Source organism: Alexandromys fortis, unplaced genomic scaffold (assembly GCF_014885135.2).
Source record: "Alexandromys fortis isolate MF-2015 unplaced genomic scaffold, M_Fortis_MF-2015_v1.1 scaffold_8_1_9099942, whole genome shotgun sequence".
NCBI classification, from domain to species: Eukaryota; Metazoa; Chordata; class Mammalia; order Rodentia; family Cricetidae; genus Alexandromys; species Alexandromys fortis.
This window is the reverse complement of record NW_026067898.1, coordinates 2,018,698-2,031,055: the sequence shown is the minus strand read 5'-3', so window position 1 is coordinate 2,031,055 and position 12,358 is coordinate 2,018,698.

The window sequence follows — 12,358 nt, the reverse complement described above, 5'->3', positions numbered from 1 at the left end:
TATCTTTCTCAATTTGATGACCTTTTAGTTTTTAATCACTTAATAATTTTTTAATATTACATTCACAAAACATCAATTAGAAATATAAAATTGAACTGTCTAGTGAGAGCTATGCCAAAAATAAGACTTTTTTTTCTATTCATGAACAAAGTGTTTGATCCACTTGAAAATTGTTTAATGTTAGCTGCCTGCTTGGGGCCAGTTGATCTTTTCCTCGTGGTATCATGAAGTAGTGCTCCCAGTTCAAAATTTTTAGATACATATTAATTTGTCAATTTTTGAAATTTGTTTTGTCTGTGGTGTGAAAGTCTTCTTGATATAAATTGGGCACACTGTTACTCAACCACTTATTTATATTTATTTTTTCATAAATATTTAACATGTATATTATATGGAGAATCAAACACTCAAAATATGGCATGGGTAGAAATTTTTCTAAGTGGTTGAGAGCACTGTTTTCTCTTCCAGAGGACCTGGGCTCTATTCTTAGCACCCACAGGGTAGCTCACAATCTTCTGTAACTCCAGCTTCAGCAGATCTGATGTCCTCTCCCAGTCATTACAGGCATGTCCACACAGAAGATACATTCACACAGACCCATCCACAGACACATAGATTGTAAAAGTAAACCCTAAAAGAAGAGTCAATTCAACCACAATTAAATGAATCAGAATTAATTAAAACTCAGGGTCAAAAATGGGGATTCAACCTGAAGATTCGAAAAGCAAAACAGACAGCCGCTTACCTTGACCTCAGTCTGAAAATGGTGATCCTGCCTCCAGGAATCTCAGAATGACAATGTATTTTAAGAAAGCAAAGAAACCCAGCATACAATTCACAATCTCAGAGAACCTAGACAACAATGAGGACCCTAAAATCCATATACATGGATCTAATCTACATGGGAAGTAGAAAAAGACAAGATCTCCTGAGTAAACTGGGAGCATGGGGACCTTGGGAGAGATGGGAGAGGGTGAAGGGGAGGGGAGAGGAAGGGAGGAGAACAAAGAAAAATGTATAGCTCAATAAAATAAATTTTAAAAAAAGAGCTGTTTCCTCCCGTTTTATAATCCTATGTAGGGCTGGGATTAAAGGCGTGCACCACTGTGATTAAAGGCATGCACCACCTGATTTCTATGCAACTAGTATGGCTACTGGTACATGTCATTGTGGCTGCTGAGATTAAAGTTTTGTGTTACCATAACCTGGCCTGTAAGGCTGACCAGTGGGACTGTTTTACTCTCAGATCCTCAGACAGTCTTTATTTATTAAAATACAATTGAAATACCACTACAGTCAATGGAGGTCAATATGAAATAATAAAATGGTCAATTAAGCATTAAAGATAACATAAAATGATCATACATACATGGCTAGAAGCTCAGAACATATAAAGTGAATATGAGTAGACCTAAAAGTACCAGGACAATGATAGCTGAGTACTTTAAGAACACATTTTCTACAAGAATAGATTGAACAGCAACATAACAATAAAGATAGAAATTAAATTGCACCCAATTCTAACTGTACCTGAGAACATTCTAAAGAACATTCCATCCAACTACGGAGAATATATCGTTCCCATTGGCATACAGAACATTCTTCTTCCTGACCTTGTGATAGAACACTAAACAAGTCAACAGTTTTTAGAAGGTTGAAATTGAATTGATTATCTGTTCTGAACATTTTGTCATAGAAGCAGAAATCAATAATGAGAAAAACTTTGGGAACTATATATGCAGATGTAAGTTAGACAAACTGGCTTTGCAAAACTCATATTTAAGAAAGAAACCACAAAGGGAATTAGACACTGATTGGAATGTGAGAGAATAAATTTGACATGTGTAGCTGATCAAAAGTGGTGCTAAAATGAAAACTCATAGCAATATTAATAGAAAAATAGCATTTCCTCTCAAAGACCTAGAAAAACAGAACAAAGCAAAAATTAGTAGAGGCAAGGAAATAATAAGATTGGACATGTGCTGTGTAACTTATTGGGGGAGATAGCAAATGTCTACTCTTCCCAGTTATTGCCCCAGTAGGAGAAAAAAGTAAAGATTTGCACAAAGTCTGACTTGACATACCATTGAGTTTGTTGAGGTATAAGTGAGAACCTGCTGACAGGAAGCTGAATCAGGGTAAAGACCGTGCCAGAATAAATGGCTATGCACAGAAGTTTGGTCTCTTGAGCTTCCACCTGACTTTGGGCAGCTTGGTAGGGGGAGTCTCTCTCCTCCAGCACTCAGTGACTGCTTCTGAGTCCTTTAGGTTGCGGCTTCCCTGAGTTGGTAAGTTTTGTTCACGTCCTGGATGCTATGTATGATCATTCTGCGTCCCACGTGAGGGTTGCTTCAATTCAGAGAAATCACCACGTGACTAAATAGAGAGTAAGAATCACTACAAATGATCACCATAATGAGATGCCTTCCCGTTGAGGAAATTGGCAAGTACTTAGCTAGAGGAAGTAAGTAAGCAATAAAAGAACCTGAAAGAAAGACAATGAGAACTGAAAAGACAGATGTTGCACCTCATCCTACAGAAATACAAGGCTCATGAGAGACTATTAGGAAGAATGAGGATGTCAGTAAATTTGATAGCAAAGAAGAAATAAACCGGCTACTGGACAATACACCTTATTAGGATGAATTCATGAAAGAACAGGTAACTTAAATAGACCAATAGCAACAAAAATGTAGTAAAAATAAAAATAAAAATTTCTTCCATCAAAACAAAGTCCAAGGACTGAATGTCTCTCTATTGTGTTCTACCAAATACTTAAGAAAGGTTATTGCCAAAATGTAGGACATTACTGCAAAGACTCTATGGAATCAGTATTACACTAGACTCAAAGCTAACTAGGTCAAGACACAATAACAAAGAAAACTATACATCAATATCTCCCGTAATGCAAAGGTAAATATTCTAAAATAACTGTTGCCCTCTGAGATCCAACAGTATGCCACAAGGGCTGTGTAGCCTTTGGCATAAATACAATAGAAAGTAATGAAAAATGCAGTTGAAATCCCATGTGTCTATAGTCAACTAACTTTTAACAAATATGCTCAGGTTCAATTGCAACAGTTGTTTCTCAAGTAAGAAAACAATGGAGAAAGACACCAGACACTCATCTCTGGCAAACAAGAACACAGACAGGTATACTTACTAACATACATATACAAACATATTTTTCACAAAAAGGGAAACTAACTGCAAATTTATCATGTTACAGTAGGTCAAATTTTTTCTTTAATTAGGAGCTTGTTATGTTCTTAGAATTTCCAATCAAACAGTTGCTTTTCGCACTTTGGAAATTTTAGACAGAGATTTTTTACAAATTGCTTCATTAAAAGTTTTTATAATAATGTAGATACTTTTTTTTTACCAAAACCTTTAAAGAAGTATAAAAATTATTTCTTTCAAGAGAATAACCAACACACACATGTATCCAAAGATGCAATTATTTATACCCAAAATAATAATTTGAGATTAAGACAAGTGTTCACAATTTAAAAGTGTTTCTGTTCTTAAGCCTTTTTTCATAATTAGATTTTTGGGATGTTTATTTATTCTCACTGACTATAAAAGACTCTTTGCTTGTTGTTTTTCTTTATTTTGTTTTGTTGAATAAGATAATTAAAAATGATGTATTTGTGAGGGGACATGGGAAATCTAAGCAAAGGAGACAGTGAGATGCTGCAGGAACCAGATAAGGCATACCAAGTGAAACTGAACTGATTTCCAGAGTCTAGTGGTGGACAAACCACACTGTTCAGTAGAGATGAAATGAAATGTTATGTTTCCCTCCTTCTTACCTGCCGGTGTTCTCCTTCACCTAAACTCAGTCAATCACCTTAGGGCTCAGGAATGTGTTAGTGTCATTTGTACACTTCGACACAAACACAAAGAGCAGAGTTGAGAAGACCATGTGACCTAAACTCAACTGGAAGCTCTGTGATCAAGCAAAAGAGAGACTAGTGCAAGGCCAAGTCATTATACTGAGACACAGATACAAAATGCACATACACCCCCCAACCAAACCCAACCAAACTGAAACCAATCAACAACACACCAAAAACAGGAATACATGGCCAGTAGCAGGTAATTTAATTTTAGAGGCTTTTTTCTGTATTTTAAATAGATCTGATGTCACTCTCTTCTTTCTTCTAGGCCGTGCTCATGTTTGATGACTTCCCACCTTGTTCATCTTGCTAGAAGATATAGTTATATTTCCTTTCTTCTGACATGGATTATTTATAGTGATTCCAGCCATTATTAAGAAAATAGCTCTGCATAACTATCTCAGTTAAGGAATATTGCACATCTCCCTGTAAGAAAAGATCTGCCTTCAACTGCTGGTACTAAGATTCAGAGTTCTTAACTATTACATAGCCACCCGAGAGAAGGCTGCACACTCCTATCACTGTAGGGTTGGCTTCATTGTTGAAAATTAATGTTTTCTTTATTTCCCTGAAGTGAAAATCCCGTCTGTTGCTCTTCTAATCATTCATCCAATCCACATTCTATCAAAAGACAACAATGTACTTATCAAAATTTAACAGGGAAAAAAATAACCACCACCATGTAACAATGTCTATTTTTATGAAACTGTTTCTCCTTTGATTGTTATAGCCAAGATTTCTATGATTTGTATTTAAAGTCAAGTTAAAATATCAAAAGATAAAATATTCCAAGAGTCAATACATCCAAGCATGACCAAATGAAACAGAATAAAAAGCCAGACTAGACAAATGCCTCAGTTTTTACTTCCAAGTTGAAAATATCAACGTTCAGAATTTATTTTGTAAGCCATGAATTATTGACTCTGTTTCATGTTAGACTAAACTAGGCAGTTCTGTGATAATTTCGATATCACTGCTTTGTTATACAGACTATGTCTCTGTGTGTGTATGGAGAAAAGGGAGAGAGAGAGAACAAGAAAGAGAGACTTGGAGAAAGCAATATGCCTGTCGTTTATATGTAAATAGCTTCACAGCACAGCCATATGTAGAGAGACAAATAGCATAGAAAAACTCTCACTGTGGCTATTTCATATATTCAAGCAATTTTGAATTTTATTGTTTGTTGTAGCTTCCTTTATATGTTTTCCGCACTGATAAAAGACACTTGTCATCACACATACACACACACACACACACACACACACACACACACGAGTACAGGTTAAGCACACGATCTCATAATGGATTCATACTAGTCATAATCTGAAGCCCCCAAAGAAACTACTAAATATCAGATGAACTAAGAAGAGTGTGAAAGACAGATATAACCACTGTCTTACTAACAATCCATCAGACATATTTATTAGTGTGTTAAACCCCAATATTCAGCAGAAAAACCAGAACAGACTCTAAGAAAACTCATAAAAATAAATTTAAGGCAAATGGTTTCTTTTAGCCTCAGAATACAAAGCTTTGAAATTTATTAACGGGTTTATATTATAAAATGTTTTGAAAAGTAATTGCAACCTATATTAATTGCCACAGGCGTTTAAAACTTTTCACATCTGTGGTCTGTTGTTACTTTCATCATTTTGTTAGTCCGGTTTATTAAATAAAACTTTTAAAATTGCATCGAAACTAGAGCGAAAGAATTCATATAGTCTGAAACATTAAAAGTGCACAAGGCTCTGATAGCAAAGAAGGCCTGACTTTGAGTTCATTCATTCATTCATTCATTCATTCCTCACTCTTTCATCCATTCATTTATGTGTAGTTATATATATTTACTTATTTATTTTTTTCTCATTTTATTGCTTTTTTGACAATGTGACACAGTGTGTCTGACCATATTGACCTCTCTGATGAATACCTCCAGAAGCATCCCCCTAACCTACCCATGCAATTTGATTTCCTCTTTAAAAAGACACCAAAAATCTGATAAACTATCATAACCAGGCAACGTGTAAAAATAGAATTGAACAGAACTCCAAAAATATGAGTTCTGTCTTTATGATGATCAGATTTTCATGCCATTTAGGTTATAGTTATTCTTGAGGGAATAACAGTCTACACACTGCTGTGAAGTATTTTTCTTACAGGTGATTACATTTATGTAAGAGTACTTTGGATAAAAAGGTTCTCCCTCCATAATGTGAGTAAATTTTTTTCGGGTAAAACAAACCTGTAAAAAAAAAAAAAAGATTTAGTTTCCTGAGGTACAAGAGTTGTTCTACCCAATTCTCCTCACTCAAGGTGTGTTTATGCCTTTGTAACCAAATCCTCACTTCTGCTTTGGTGACTCAAGATTCATCCTCTGTTTCTCTTCTGGTCCTTTCTCTAGACTCCATCTATACTTGCGTAGGTCTGGGAGTCTGAACTCTGCTCTGCGTAGCTTCTGCTCTGGGGCTCTATAGACCTGGATTCATAACTAGATGATGCAATTTGAAGTAAATGTGTTTCTGGTAGGAGACTACTACCCATTGCTGCTTGGCTGTACATAGGCACTCTCCTGACAGAAACTGCTGTGATCTGTTCAGCTGCAAATAAGAAGCAGAAGCTGGAAGTGTCGTTATCAGCTGCACGGTATAGATTACAGGCATCTGAAGAATGCTATAACTGTTTCTATAACTGTCATGCGGTTGTTTAGAAGCCCCTGTACTCAAGTGAGGTCTCATTAGGTTTCTTACTACCCTGTGGTGTTGCAGATACGGCAGCTGCATGCTGCTGCCCGGGAGGCAGGATAATTGTCGTTTGCAGACTGAGCTGTGGAGAAGGCGCAGGTGGTGGCTGTGACTGTAGCAGAGATGGTGCTATGAGCACCTTTGCCGATACTGAGCAGGAAGGTTTCACACTTGGGAGCTGGCTGGAGTAGTAGAACCACTCTGGGGTGAGTTGTTTTGTGAGTTGTTTGCACAATCTGCTTGTAAGTTGCAGTTGGAAGCCTGAGGATGTCAGTGGGATATCTGTAAGTTCTGTAGATTTGTTTCCCACATATCTGGCAGGGCTGTGTACCTCCTTGAGCTGACGGAAGAGTTTTGTCCCCATGTCCCTGCTAGACTTCATTCAGTCTGGAAGTACTGACATTTGCAAGTGCTGCCCTTACTCCTTCTTCAGGGGTGTTTTCTGGAAAGAAATGGATCTTTTTCTCTCAAGGACACCTCTTGAAAGGAATAGTATTTAAATTGAGAAACAAAACATTGAAGGTAAGCAAAAATCAAGAATTGGCACAAGACTGCCTTAGAAGAATTAGTGAACACGCGGTTCCCAGGGAGAGTAAAAACCAACACAGCAATTGCAATGCTCTGGCGATCCAGTAGTAGACAACGACAAGAGACTAGCTTTCAGATTCAAACGTGAATACTAATGACTATGCCAAACAATGGGGAAATAATGAAATAAGTACTACTTTCCTTATATTTATAAGGCAATTGAACATTACAATTTATGTTTCAAGGAAATATATGCTTTATTCCAGAGGACAGTTGTAGACCTATGACGTTTTTCAGTTCTTCAAACCTGAAAGAGCAAAGTTCAGAAGTTTTGATGAATTCCAAAACTTTCCGGTGATTCATTTGGAACGATGTGAAACTCTGTGTAACCTTTGCTCATCTCATTGAGTGTGAATATTTACACACACTCCTGAAGAAGATGATGTACTTAAGCCTGCATGTTGACTCAGACTCTCCCGGGAATGTTAGATAAATTAAAATCTAAAAGCGCCTAAGTTTAAAAGAACTGTGCACCACCTCAAGGTTCTCGGATAATGAGATGTAAACTCATAGTTGCAGATTTTTCTGAAACATTAATTACACACTGTGAAACTGAACTAAGATGAAAAACACGTTTTTTAAAAAAAGCAACGAACCGATTTGAAAATGTGATATGCTGAAACAGAAAGTCCCCACCCTTTTCTCTCTGCAGAAACTCAGATTTAACAATCACACAGAGACTAGAAGGCATTGATGTGACTTTGAAATTGTAGGTGATGAGTTTCTATACTCTAGAAGTGCATAACACTGAAATGGATAAGAACGGTCCCCCACTTCAATTAGCCACCTCAAGATAATCCCACACAGGCATGCTTCATGGCAAGTCTCCATGGCGACCCTAAATTCTGCCAAACTGACAATCAAGAGTGACCAGCTAGTGCACAAATAAAGATAGAGACAACCGAATGTAGACAGCAGATTATCCTTTCATGGTGCCTTTTGTTCTGTGTTGTGTGGTGCTATTGCTTCTTGAGGAGCTTGGCATTACAAAAGTCATGTGGTGCCCTCAAGGATCTATATGCAGACACGTGTGTGTGCCTGTTCATAATAGAAACAAAAGTAATTGAATTATAGCTGTCCTCAATGAAATGATCATTTGTAATTGCTTCGATATAATTAATAGCTCTTTTCAAAGTAAGAAAAGTCACACAAACATTTATTACCATTTCAATTGTTATTTATGTGACTGTTTTGCTGGCATGTGTGTATTTGCACCACATGCCTGCTTGGTACCCAAAGAGGTTAGAAGATAGAGTCAGATTCAACAGAGCTGGAGTTACTGATGTTTGCGAGACTGCATGCAAATGGTGAAAACTGGACCAAGTCCTCGGAAGAGCAACAGGTGCTCTTAACTGCTGAGCCATCTCCAGCCCTGTGAATACAGATTTTATGTATCCCATATTAAGCCCTGGGTGTGCAGATATCCTTTAACCAACTAAACACGCATGGTAACTAACACAGCAATTTCAGCTGTTGAAAATCTCTGCTGGTGCCTCATTTCCTCTCTGACGGGATTTCACTCACACCGGTTCATTTACAGAAACCTGATTGTGCCCAGGTTTCTTTAATCTGTATCACATGTACTGATTTTTGACTCAATGTAAAATTATAAGAACAAAAGTAATATAAAGAACATGGCTTTGATTTATATTGACTAATGTTTTTCTTAAACATATTAACTTAGAAATACTTTTTAAATCCCTCTATTCATGAAAATTAGTATTCTTAAACATAAAATTATTATCAATAAAAACTTACATTAAGGTATATTGAAATGATACACTCACTCTTTGTATTAATGCGAGTTACCTAGTGTTGATGTAATCATAGAAACCTGACCAGTGTCCTTTATACAATCATAAAAGTAAAAGAACTATAAAATGATAATGATTAAAAACAATTTTTTCGTATTATGAAAGGCACATAAATTGTTTGATGTTTTATTGACATTCTGTCTTAAAATGTAAGTTCTAAAGACCTATCACACATTTAAAATATTGGCTTAAAACTGTTCAACTAGTGGCAACTGATCTTTCTCCTTTATACTAACACACAGACACAAGGAGTGGCTTATTATAGATCCGCCTCCCTTTAGAGAAGCTGAGATAGCGTAGAGCAAGTATCTCTTAGAAGGAACTCTCCAGACCCCCTCACTTGGCAAGGATTATGGACTCAGTTTTTCACCTATTTATATCTGAACAAATCTGCAGCTCATATTCGAGAGAAGAAAAGTCAGTACACTTTAGAAACATGTTTGACTGAAATAATACATTTTGTATTTGCTAAAGTGTTCTCTGGGTGCCTATGAATTTAAAGAAAATCATTCTCAAGGACGCCTTTTGTCTGCAGTTTTTTGGTAATAATGTTATGTAAGGTCTCTTTATAAAAACCCACCTATTTTTTTTTTAAAAAAAACCCTCAACTTATAATGTGATATACCAGTTTGGGCCTGAGGTGCTCCTGGAGCCTCACTGAGAAATCTGAAAAGTTTCAAGCTCAAGTTTTAAGGAAAAAGTTGCAAAAGATAATTAGGAACTGCAAAATAGCAGAAAATGCATCACAAGAAGTAACAAGAATGGATCAATAATGCAATTGTTATTATTTTGGAATAAAAAACATTTTTCTTGGTTGATATGTAGTTCTAATATTTTCAAAATGATTCTTTCAGTCTGGCCTTTAGTCATATCTCGTGCTTCCTAATTCCTTAACAAAAATATGCATCTAGATTCATTTTAATTGACCTAGCTATAACAGGCACACCACAAATATGTGACTGTCAACTGTTTGGAAGTTAAATGCATAGTTTGTTCTCTGAGTATAGAATTCTAAGATTACAAGAGTAAAGAGAGTACAGGATAAGCAGATATAATGTAAAGAATTTTCAGCTGTATAGTTTGAATATAAGTTATTTAAAATTCTACATAAAGAAACTAGACCCTGAAATAATATATTTGGATATAATAAAAAAATTAAAGGAATCCATGAACCATCTGTCGGGTATATTCTCTAGTCTTCTCTGGATAGTAGATAGAGGCAGCAGGCTGAAGATAGAAATATCAGTTGAGTATGTCAATCACATGTCTGGCAAACACTTAGCTTTAACATGTCAGGTCTTAGATTTAGCTATTAAGGTCATTATGTAGTACATAGTTTATTCAGTTTATCATAATTGAATCATATCTTTGAGCTTTTCATATTGCTACAAATGAAAATATAAATTTTTAATTATACTTAAACTACTAATGTTATTTATTATTACTTAACAATAAATAAATAATAAAATTATCAAATTGAAAGCAAATAATGAAAACTCTTATTCAGCAAAATTCTGCCCCTCCCTCTGTAAGCAGATTAACTGTAATTGAAGCACAACTCTTAGTTTGTAGGCTTTTATAGAGAACTCATGGGGAGATATGGAAGAATAAGACAAGAGGAGGCAGGCAATTGTAAAGCAGACTGAAAACTTGTCTGCCTCCCCCAGGGTCCTGTTTTTAATTCAGGTCACTTATTGTAGCTTAAATGATGGATCACCAACTTAGACGCATCATTTCTTAGTTCCAGAAAAGTCCAGAGCAGAGTGTGCCAGGAGAGTCTTGGCAACCCAAGTTTCACATGACTAAAGCCAGGATCACATTTGCTAACCAGAAATCATCTATCCTTGCCTGCTTCTGTGAAAAAAGTAACAAAAACAAGAAAAACGTGGGAAAACAGACAGTAGGTGAAATTTAAAGAAAACACACTGAGTAGGTTGTATTTATGCAGTTAGGAGTGTGTGTGTATGTGTATGTGTGTGTGTTTGTGTGTGATTACCACAGCCAAAGAAAATGAGGTTGTGAATTTGAGAAGGAGCAAGACAGGGTTTGTTGGAGGGCAAGAAAAGAGAAAAGAGAAGGGAGGAATCTATGTAAGTATATTTTATATGAATATATATGTATGAAGTACAAATAATGACCTCATTTACCAAATACTACCATAAAGGACTTTATATCTATCCCCTTGTTTAATATTATAGCAATAGTATTCAACTTATCCCTCCATTTTTATAACTTTCATTGAAGATTAATTTATACACAAAATTCAAAATTTAAAGTGTACATTTTGATGAGTTTGGTGTTGCTGTGAAGATCCCCATGTAAATTTTCTGCATTCTAGCAATCTACGGTTCCTGCAAACTCTTCCCTATCCTACAGAATTCAACGTTACTGAGGCACATTCTGTCATTAACGCCTTATTTTCCTAAAATCTTATGCAGATGCATTCAAAGAGGATTCCGAGCATCTTCTGTTTAGTGTGAGGTCCTTAAGATTCCTCCACACTCCTGCATGCGTCAGCTCCTTCTCTTTTACTGCAGAGCGGCATTCATCCTATAGACATAGCACATTCTATTCAACAGTTTTCAGACATCTGAGTCATCCCGTTTCCAGACTTCCTGCATATAGCTGCAGTGGGAAGCTTGCTGGCGGTATTTACAGGGGCATGAAGAGAAATATCTCTAAGAATAAAGTTGATGAGCGATTGAGCGAGTATCAACTTAACTCCGTAAGGAGCGTTTGTTTGTCAGGGGAATGGTCATTTTAAGTTTCTACCACACCCACACCAATACTTGGAACTGGCCTCCTTTCATGGTTGGCCATTCTGATTGTGCAGTACTGCATAAGTTTTAGACAAGAATAAATTTCCATGACAGAACTTATAAAGGAAATTCACTTAGACCATATTTTACTTTGAAACTCTCCACCTGAGCTAATTTATTAACTGTTACTCCTATTAAATTTCTCAAGTAAATGCAGGGACAGATGATAAATTTAGGCTAAGTAATGAAAAGAAACATTCATTTAAGTTACAGCCTCGGAATGCTGTATGAAGTAACAGATATAACATTAGTTAAATGTGTTCAGGAAGTCCTTTGAGGTGTGTGTGTGTGTGTGTGTGTGCGTGTGTGTGTGTGTGTGTGTGTGTGTGCGTGTGTGTGTGTTGATGTATGCATGTCTCAGGAAGAGTTAGACAGAGGGGCAGAAATGTGACAGAGTGAATGATTATAATTGTTCACATCTTAGTTACACTTCCAGTCAGAACTACAGAAGAATGCTTAGTCATAGACAGTAGAAACAATACAAACCACACTTCAAA